This window comes from Phalangium opilio, unplaced genomic scaffold (genome assembly GCF_054372755.1).
Source record: "Phalangium opilio isolate 3A_F unplaced genomic scaffold, DU_Popi_V2 ptg000026l_1, whole genome shotgun sequence".
Lineage (NCBI taxonomy): Eukaryota > Metazoa > Arthropoda > Arachnida > Opiliones > Phalangiidae > Phalangium > Phalangium opilio.
In genome coordinates this window covers 4354991-4366934 of record NW_028324157.1, presented here as the reverse complement: position 1 = coordinate 4366934, position 11944 = coordinate 4354991, and positions in this window count along the sequence as shown.

Sequence of the window (11944 nt, the reverse complement as noted above, 5' to 3'; positions counted from 1 at the left end):
TATGAATTTTCCATACACATAATAAATGTTTACTTCCAAAATTTGAATGTAAAATGTGTGCATTATTCCCCAGTTAATAAAAGATATCCACCTATTTTTCATTCAAATTAATTTCCCACTTAATATTAATTAGGCCTAATAAGCTTAAACTTTCAAATTAAGAGGTTTCTTAATTGCACTAAATTATTACAATCTAACATGCAAAAATCCAAGACTTGAAAACATTTTACTTTTACATTAAACGCTGCAAAAGAATTGACCAATAAACACTAAGTCAAATTACGTAATGAAAGAGGAAGTGACGTACATTTGGTTTGGATAAAGGTTTGGCGGGAGATCCAAATGACGATTTCCATTTGGGTTAGAGAATACGGTTTTAAGCGCCCTGTCCTAATGGAACCGATCCAGACGTTTAGATTTGGATCCTCATCCAAATGATTTACATTTTTAGAGAATAGGGTCCCAGGACTTTTAGGGTTTGACCTAGAACATTTGAACGTAAAGATGTAAATTGGTACACGTGTAGTTTTTGACCAAGAAAGATATATACTAAAAGTCCTCTGCTTTAGAGCGCGAGCTTTCGCCGCCATCTTGGAAAATGGCAGCCGGTAATGCCAGCTACAATGTATTCCACAGTCTTCTTCCAAAATTATGAAAATTGGTACATATTATTAATATATATAAGTTCAGCTAGCTAATTGGACCAAGTCATCTTGCGACTTATTGCCACTTATCTAACGCCTTTACAATGCATAGAGGGGTGGTGGCTAGCCCCTATGCCACAGCTAACTGACAGCGCCCTATACTAACTATTACCGTTAACCTCTGCAAGTTTTGATGGAACCACATGAACATGATAGTAAAATATAAAAGCTCTGCGCTTGATATTTTGGCCGCCATATTGAAAAATGGCCGTCGGGAATGCCAGGTATAGTACATTCCACCATGTTGTTGGAAAAATATAAAAATTTATACATGTTATAACTAGAACTGTGTGAACATCATACTAAAATATTGAGGTCATGAACTCAGTAGTTCGGACGCCATTTTGTAATGTCAGGAATATCATTTAGCTACAGTATATTATTCAAAAATTATGAAAAATTTTACATAATAGGAATAAGACCTTCTGAACCTCATACTAAAATATTGAAGGCGTTCTACTCTTAGTTTGGGCGCCTTCTTCAAAAATGACTGCTGGAAATGCCAAATATATTTCAACTACAAATCTTTTCGAAATTTTGAGTAGATATTTTTCTTGAACGTGAAAAACACCCAAAAATAGCTTTTTCTATTTCTATATTATCGACGCCATCTTTTTAAATGGGAAGCGGAAAATGAATAACCTAATGAATGAGAGACAAAAGTAACGCTTATAAGGGAATATAGTTTAATGTGGAGCTTTTACATTGTAATGGTTGGGTTTAAGACCAATCTTTAAACATTTCGATCATGTTAATCATCATCTAGAAGATATTTTTCACAATTATCGCAGCTACTACCGCTACAATGTCTGCACATTGCTGAGCAAAGTAGTCCAGATCGTTTACACTCACAGTTCTTTACGCAAGACCAAAGTGTCCCGAGACCCATTTGCCCCAAGACCGTTTCGTCTCGAGACCCAGTTTTCCCGAGACCAATTTGTCCCAAGACCAAATCAGCAAGACCAAATTGTCGCGTACCGGTGATACCACATCAGCTTTATATGGAAAAGGAAAAATGGCAGGGTTGAAACTACTAAAAGACAATCAGCACCTAAGAAAAACGGTCAGAGTTTTTAAAGGCCCTAATGAATCGAAGGAAGTTAGTTATAGCTGCTGAGAAAGAGATATTCCTTTTCTCTTTTTACGGTGGTAAATCACACGACAATTTGGACCTGTGTAGATATTACATGTATATTAGAACCGTTGCCAGACTTTCTGTCAAATCCTCGTTTGACCTCGCCAAACTACCCCCAACAACCGATGCTGCAAATCTAAATTCGTATCTGCAAGTCCAACAATGGCTAGGAAATGATTTAAACCCGGAAGAATAGGGATGGGTTCGCGATCGCGAAAGTCTAAGACCCATTTACTGCACTCTCCCTCCTGCACCAGATCACCTATTAACACCCATTACATGCAACTGCAGAACATCTTGCGTAAAGAACTGTGAGTGTAAACGATCTGGACTACTTTGCTCAGCAATGTGCAGACATTGTAGCGGTATTAGCTGCGAAAATTGTGAAAAATATCTTCTAGATGATGATTAACATGAACGAAATGTTTAAAGATTGGTCTTAAACCCAACCATTACAATGTAAAAGCTCCACATTAAACTATATTCCCTTATAAGCGTTACTTTTGTCTCTCATTCATTAGGTTCCCATTTAAAAAGATGGCGTCGATAATATAGAAATAGAAAAAGCTATTTTTGGGTGTTTTTCACGTTCATGAAAAATATCTACTCAAAATTTCAAAAAGATTTGTAGTTGAAATATATTTGGCATTTCCAGCAGTCATTTTTGAAGAAGGCGCCCAAACTAAGAGTAGAACGCCTTCAATATTTTAGTATGAGGTTCAGAAGGTCTTATTCCTATTATGTAAAATTTTTCATAATTTTTGAATAATATACTGTAGCTAAATGATATTCCTGACATTACAAAATGGCGTCCGAACTACTGAGTTCATGACCTCAATATTTTAGTATGATGTTCACACAGTTCTAGTTATAACATGTATAAATTTTTATATTTTTCCAACAACATGGTGGAATGTACTATACCTGGCATTCCCGACGGCCATTTTTCAATATGGCGGCCAAAATATCAAGCGCAGAGCTTTAATATTTTACTATCATGTTCATGTGGTTCCATCAAAACTTGCAGAGGTTAACGGTAATAGTTAGTATAGGGCGCTGTCGGTTAGCTGTGGCATAGGGGCTAGCCACCACCCCTCTATGCATTGTAAAGGCGTTAGATAAGTGGCAATAAGTCGCAAGATGACTTGGTCCAATTAGCTAGCTGAACTTATATATATTAATAATATGTACCAATTTTCATAATTTTGGAAGAAGACTGTGGAATACATTGTAGCTGGCATTACCGGCTGCCATTTTCCAAGATGGCGGCGAAAGCTCGCGCTCTAAAGCAGAGGACTTTTAGTATATATCTTTCTTGGTCAAAAACTACACGTGTACCAATTTACATCTTTACGTTCAAATGTTCTAGGTCAAACCCTAAAAGTCCTGGTACCCTATTCTCTAAAAATGTAAATCATTTGGATGAGGATCCAAATCTAAACGTCTGGATCGGTTCCATTTGGACAGGGCGCTTAAAACCGTATTCTCTAACCCAAATGGAAATCGTCATTTGGATCTCCCGCCAAACCTTTATCCAAACCAAATGTACGTCACTTCCTCTTTCATTACGTAATTTGACTTAGTGTTTATTGGTCAATTCTTTTGCAGCGTTTAATGTAAAAGTAAAATGTTTTCAAGTCTTGGATTTTTGCATGTTAGATTGTAATAATTTAGTGCAATTAAGAAACCTCTTAATTTGAAAGTTTAAGCTTATTAGGCCTAATTAATATTAAGTGGGAAATTAATTTGAATGAAAAATAGGTGGATATCTTTTATTAACTGGGGAATAATGCACACATTTTACATTCAAATTTTGGAAGTAAACATTTATTATGTGTATGGAAAATTCATAATTAATTTCACTAAGGCAATAAATTAATTACCTACGAGGAATTAACTAGTACATATGTTTAATTAGATTATTAGTCGGCTTTCGTTGAGTGCAGACGTGTTTTTTCCGCGCTCCGTAAAATTTTAGTCCGGTTCGTTTTTTAAATCGTTTTTAACCCTACTACCCCGCTACACCGGGGGGCCCAACTATGGGCAAGGCCCGAACGCAGGCGTCTATATCCACTAATAACTGTATGATCTGTGCAAAATCGATAGTCGGGAAACAAAATGCAATCCCATGTAAAACGTGTAAATCAAAGGCACACAATAAATGCCTTAAAATCTCGATCAATGACGCGAAACTACTCTACAATGGCAAAACCAGCCAGTACGAATGTAAAGAGTGTAAGAAAACAAGACTACAACTCCAATCGGACTACTCATCTAATGACGAAGATTCTGAGCCCGAATCCGAGAAGATAGACAAGATTGATAACAATACATCAAGAAAAGGCAATACTCCGTTCAATATGGACGAATTTATTGACAACCTAAATGAGTTCTTCAGACTAGGGAGCTTAACCAGGGACAAAGACAGTGCCATAGACCATACAATGTCCTCCTTATCGGAAATTCTTACCTTCATTAACGTTTTACAAAACGAAATAACTAGTCTCCGCCAAGAAGTAACCCTCTTAAAATTAAATCAGAACATGTATACCAGTGCAACACCCAAAAGTAATCAAATTAATCAGATACACCCAATTACAAAGTGTACCGTTGTGATAGAAATGATGGGCGTCGGGCTGGTGGGGCTCTTATTGCCATACACGACAATCTACAGGCAATACGTAGACCAGCACTCGAAAAACCCTTTGAATCTGTTTTGCTAGAGCTAAAAATGAGCACCACAGATACACTTCTTATTGGCACAATATACCTACCCCCAGACACCTCAGTAGCCTCCTATGAAATCTTAAAATCTCAACTTATCAACACCCTTCCAAACCATAAGGGTGACATAATCGTCTTAGGAGACTTTAATCTACCCGGTGTAAACTGGAAAACATGGAAACTGAGCACCTGTAATCACTACGTAAAATTGAAAGGTGAACATATTTTTGATCTGTCAACAATCTCATCTGATTCAAATGAGTGATATAATGAACCACCAGAACAAACAACTTGATCTCTGCTTCACAAATACTCATACTTGTCAGGTTAAAACTGCAGAACTAGATCTCATACCGAGAGACCGATTTCACCCACCAATAGTGTTAGAATATCTAATATCTAATATCTGAACTGAACTGAACTAAACCATAGAGTATCATTCTTGTCTTTTTATATATATCAATACTTGTGTACTAAGAAACTAGCTGAGTCAGACTTGTAGTGACAGGACAACTAAGTATAACGAACTCAAATGTCTCCTCTGTAACCCTAACATTCAAATATTATATTAAATAGTTATTCTAGTTTATACGTCTCATTATGTTAATAGACTAAGAATAAGGACATATCAAAACATGGTGTCAGAAGTAGTTTAGTTGTTCTCCTCGCTTAAGCCTTTGCTCGCGCTGTCTTCGTGTTTCCATGGCTTCCTCGATTCCGCCGCCAACTCCCGTCTCGCTTTCTGATGGCGATGATTCGGCGAAATGGAAATTCTTTCGTGCTCAATGGTGAACTATGAAATTGCCACTGGCCTTGATACTAAAGGTGCTCCCATCCGTGTTGCTACGCTTCTTTCTATTATGGGGGAGGATTGCTTTAAAATCTATCAAACCTTACCTCTAACTGCTGCCCAACAAGCCAATGTTACTGATATCTTGGATGCTATCGAACTTTACTTCGAACCTTTAACGCATGTCATATATGATCGTATGATATTTAACTCAACTAACCAAGAACAGACTGAATCTATAGATCAGTACGTTAACAAATTACGCCGTCTCTCCGACTCGTGTGCTTACACAACCTTTCAAGATGAACTCATACGGGATCGCATAGTCGTTGGTAACAAAAACCCTCGCACTCGCGCACAACTAAGTAAGGAGCGTAATCTCACACTCGCCTCCGCCATTGATATTTGTCGCGCAAATGAACTGGCTGACCGTCAATTTCGTGCAACTGACGCTTCAAATGTACCGATACATCGAGTAGATAAACAGAAGAAATTCCCTCCTTCAACTAAAGGGCCTTCTACAACTCAACACAATTCGACAATGCTCTCTCGCCCTTGCAACTTCTGCGGTACAATGCACTTGCGTGATCGATTAAAGTGCCCAGCACATGGCAAAACTTGTAATAATTGTGGCACCGCCAACCACTTTTCCAGCGTCTGTCGCCAGAGTAGAGCTGCTAAAGCAAGCAACTTTCCCCGTAACAATACTAAACACAAGAAGCCTCAGCCATCTCATCAGGTTGAACCCGCTTCTGTTGCTACAGCTAGAGACCGATTCGACTGTACGGATTGGGAAGAAGACGAAGAAATATATGCTCTCGAAACTACAAACCATAAAACAACACCTTCTACGCGTGGCAAACAATGGTTTGTAACTCTACAAATACTGGGTGACAATGCTGTTACAGACTTGCGTTGCCAATTGGACAATGGTTCCACTTGTAACTGCATTAGAGAAACCGCGTACGACGCGCTACCCTCAAATAGCAAAAGTTTCCGGCAAGTTACAACTGTCCTAAGTTGTTATGATGGGTCTACGATAACGTCGCCCGGTGTCGCTACTTTACACTGTCTTTACAACAACAAGGGATATGACATAGATTTCCTTGTTGTACCTGGCACTAAACCATCACTTCTCTCTGGTACCACATGCGTTGAACTTGGTCTGATGACCATACCGATATACACTCGGTCACTCCAGCTCCAACACCTCTTCCAAGTCCACTCACTAAACAAAAGCTGTTGACAGACTATAAAGATGTCTTCGAAGGATTGGGTTGTTTACCAGGCGAATACCACTTGGTGGTAGATAAGGATGTTGAGCCTGTACAACATCGCCCTCGGAATGTGCCAGTAGCATTAAGAGAACCTTTGAAACTGAAACTCGATGAACTTGAAACGATGGGCGTTCTGACCAAGGTGAACGAACCTACAAAATGGATATCCAGCATGGTTCTTGTCCGTAAACCTCTCAAGGCTGACAAGCCACCTACTAACTGTCCACGACCCATTACTCCGCAAGAATTACGGATTTGTTTAGATCCCAAAGATCTCAATCGGGCTTTACAAATAGCCAAATATCCGCTTCCCACTATAGAGGATATACTTCCGCAAGTAAAGAATGCTAAAGTCTTTACTGTACTTGATGCCAAAGATGGGTTCTGGCAGGTGAAACTAGATCAGGAAAGTAGCCTGTTGACGACGTTCTGGACCCCATTTGGCCGCTATCGATGGCTAAGAATGCCTTTTGGTATTTCATCCGCTCCGGAGGAATATCAACGCCGCCAAGCCGAAGCTCTCGAAGGGCTAGACGGTGTGGCAATAATAGCGGACGATACTATTATTTTTGGTTGTGGCGAAACTATAGAGGCTGCTATAACTGACCATGATCAAAAACTGGTAGCCGTGTTGGAACGTGCCAGAGCAATGAATATGAAAATCAACATCAATAAAATGCGTCTTCGTCTCACAGCAGTACCATACATTGGTCACATTCTTTCATCTTCGGGTGTCTCCCCGGACCCCAAGAAAATACACGCTGTACTTCATATGACTGCTCCGCAGACTGTCCAACAGTTACAAAGTTTTATTGGGTTTACTACCTATCTGGCGAAATTTCTCCCTCTTTTGTCTCACTATCTCGAACCTTTACGACGACTCGTCCATCACGATGTCCCTTGGACTTGGACCACCGACCAGCAGCAAGCCTTCGATAACATCCGCAAACTGGTCACGTGCGTTCCGGTTTTGCGCTACTATGATGTTAGGCTTCCGGTCGTCCTACAGTGTGATGCGAGTGACGTCGGTCTTGGCGCTACCCTTCTCCAAGAGGGCCAACCAGTTGCTTTCGCGTCTCGCGCCTTAACCATGACCGAGCGCCGTTATGCTCAAATTGAGAAGGAGTGCCTGGCGATCGTGTTTGGCTGTACCCGTTTCCACCAGTATCTGGGCGGTCGAGACAATATTACTGTCGAAACCGATCACAAACCATTGGAAACCATCTGGAAGAAACCTCTCATGACAGCCCCAAAACGCCTTCAATGCATGATGTTAAAACTACAGTATTACACTCTCGACGTGCAGTATAAAAAGGGCTCACAGATGTACATAGCAGATTGTCTCTCCCGCATCTCAAGCGACGTCCCTCTACCAGACCTCGACCCATATCACGACCATACCATCTACACAACTACATTGCTCCAGAGTATCGACCATGGCGATTATCTTCGGATTAAACTGCCTCTACTTAACCGCATTCGCGAGTCCACCCGAACGGATAACGTTTGCGTCGCCCTTCGGACCTTCATACTATCGGGTTGGCCCGACAAGAAAACGCGCGCGCCTGTAGCCATTCGCCCGTTTTGGACTTACCGCGACGAATTAACGTACGATAAGGGTTTCCTGTACAAAGGCAACCGTGTCATAATCCCTACCGCTTTGCGAAGTGAAGTATTGACGACTCTACATTCAAGTCATGTGGGTATTCAAGCCTGCTTGCGCAAGGCCCGCGACTCCGTTTACTGGCCAGGGCTTACTAAAGACGTCACGGACACAGTCGCCACGTGTCTTATTTGCAACAAGTACACTAGCTCTCAACAGCGGGAACCACTCATGACCGTCCCTTTACCAGACTTACCGTGGCAGAAGATCTCAATGGATCTTTTTACCATTGATGCGAACAAACACAAGTATCTCGTGTTAGTCGACTTCTATTCTGATTTCTGGGAAATCGAAGAACTACACACTACGACAGCCGCCGCGGTTATTCTTGCCTGCAAAAAACATTTCGCTCGTTACGGGATCCCAGAGATTGTTATCACCGAAAATGGTCCCCCCTTTAACAGTTTGGAATTCCGTGAATTTTCGGACCTCTGGGGTTTCACGCATAGAACGTCTTCGCCGTACCATTCTCAAAGTAATGGCAAAGCGGAATCTGCCGTCAAGATCGCGAAAACAATGCTTACCAAATTACAATCCACCAAAGAAGACTTATACCTTGCTCTCCTGGACTGGCGCAATACCCCGACATACTCCGTCAACACCAGTCCTTCACAACGTCTTATGGCACGCCGTACGCGTTCCTTATTGCCATTACCGCCTAAACAACTTCGGCCTAACGTGGTCAAACAGGTCAAATCAAAACTAACTGACAAACGCGTCAAAACCAAAGAAACGTACGACCTACACGCTAAAGCGTTATGCGAACTATCCGCCACTGAGCCGGTGTGGGTGAAAGTACAACCACAAGAAAAACATTCCACTTGGCGCATGGGCGTAGTAGATACAAAGATCTCGTCACGTTCGTATATTGTTAATGTACAAGGAACTCTATACCGCCGAAATAGAATAGCACTACGTCCAGCAAATAGAGTCTTCCGTGGCCCCATGCCAGTCTCGGATCAAAGCCACAGGGCTCTCTCCTCTCCGACCACCGAAACATCGTTAGAACGAATTGACCACACTCTCCCACAAGAGTCGCCAATTCAGTCACGTCCTACTCTTCTCACCAGTAGCCCGACACTAGCCGCTTCATCAGGTGCATCCCCTAATGTCACAGCCCGTGAATCACAACAACCTACCTCACAAGCAAATAACTCCCAACAATCTACTTCACCACAAACTACTCCTCAGCGTACTCGATCCGGTCGCGTTGTGAAACGTCCGTCCAAACTTAATCTCTAATTTTACTAGTGTACATATTAACTTGCTCTAAACTCTAAAAAACAACGGGATGTTAGAATATCTAATATCTAATATCTGAACTGAACTGAACTAAACCATAGAGTATCATTCTTGTCTTTTTATATATATCAATACTTTTGTACTAAGAAACTAGCTGAGTCAGACTTGTAGTGACAGGACAACTAAGTATAACGAACTCAAATGTCTCCTCTGTAACCCTAACATTCAAATATTATATTAAATAGTTATTCTAGTTTATACGTCTCATTATGTTAATAGACTAAGAATAAGCACATATCAAATAGTACTTGCATACCATAAACAACCAGTCACATCAAGAATTAGGGATGCAAAGTACGATTTTCGCAAAACGGACTTTCTAGAAATTTATTGTCACCTCAGAGACAGTGACTGGAGCGCTATCTGGACCTCTAAAGACGTGAACTATGGCGTCGACTCCTTGACTACTGAGATAAACAAAGCACTCAATCTTTATATTCCAAAAACAAAAATAAACCCTGCTCGCAGGAACTTATCCTACTATCCACATTGGTCCTCTGAAGAACTCATCAAAACCCTCAAGAGAAAGAAATATTATTATAAAAAGTACAAAAAATACTCCAATCCCAAGGACAAGGAAAACTATAAACAACAGCGTACACAAGCAAAGAAATTAATAAATAGAGATAAGTTAAACTACTCGAACCGTATAGGAGAGGCGGAAAACAAGGACCCGGAGCTATTTTGGTCTTATATTAACAAGAGAACTAAAGAAAAGAAAAAGAATATCGTACTCACGAAAACCGATACCTTACTCACCGACAGCACCGATATAGCAAACGAATTCGCTAAAACCTTTGCCAACATCGCGGATGACAATGCAGATCCCAGAACCAAATGTACCAATTGTAGATACATTCTCTAGATTAACTATCACCAGTGCCGATACTACACTTGCCATAAAAAAACTTAAAATTCGTTTCTCAACTGGGAATGACAGGATACCCAACTTAATATTAAAGGGTTGCCATGACATCTTGGAACCTCTTTTAACACATACCTTCAACCTCTCCCTTGAACAAGGCACATTTCCGGAACAATGGAAAACAGCTATCGTTTCACCAGTATTTAAAAAGGGATTTAGCGGAGACGCCAAAAACTATCGGCCAATTTCACTCTTAAGTTCCCTCAGCATGGTATTTGAGACAATCATGTACAAATATCTCTACTCATGGTTCTCCAACAACTTACCAGACACACAAAACGGTTTCGTACAAGGCAGATCTGTCGAGACCAATCATCTATCTTTTATGGTGGAAGTTAAACCAATAGTCACGCAAAGAGGACAAGTGGATGCAATCTACATAGACCTCTCAAAAGCATTCGATCGCGTCTCACATCCCATTTTACTGGCCAAACTACGAACATATGGAATCAAAGGGTCTCTCTTGGACTGGATCAATAGCTATCAATCGGGAAGACATAATATCATAAAATGCAATGACGTCACGACAAACATCTCGTATCAAGTTAATTGTGGAATCCCACAGGGTTCATCACTTGGCCCTTTAATATTTACATAGCAGATCTACCAACCGCGATACAGCATTCATCACTATACCAATTTGCTGACGATCATAAGTTAGTCAGTAAAATAAATAACATAACTGACTGCGGAAATTTACAAAAAGACTTAAATGATCTATCTACTTGGGTTGGTGCCTAAACAACAACCTTCCTATAAATATAGAAAAAACCGTTATAATCACTTACACGAGAAAACTGAAACGAATCACCTACAATTACACTTTAAACTCAAAAATTCTAAAGCGCGAAAACCTAACAAAGGACCTTGGGATCTTTTTTGACTCAAAACTTAATTTTAAAGACCACCGAGACTATATAGTCGGGAAATGTCGCCGCATCCTAGAATGCACTCTTAAAGTCGCAAAACCACTTAACTCCCCAAAAGTCTTCATCAAGCTTTATACAACCCTCGTAAAACCATGTCTGATATATGGAGCAGTAACATATAGCGACAACATCAAATCAAACATCAACCTAATTGAGGGAGTACAAAGAAAGTTCATAGAATATTACCATACTTACTTCATCAAGGACGCATCATACGACTACGAATCAATATTGAAACATCTCAATATAGATACTATAACGATTTTACTACGAAAACTTGACATCATCTTTGTGCAAAAAATTTATACCAACAAAATTCACTCTAGCCTGCTTCTAGGAGCGTTAAACTTCAATACGTGTGCTCGACCGACACGTAAAAGAAACCTCTTTTATGAAAAACAAGAGAACTTTTCCCCTATTACTAGAATGGTCAAGAATTACAACGTTTATAGCGCGAACAATGACAGATTTGTATAAACCATTAAAACTAAAACA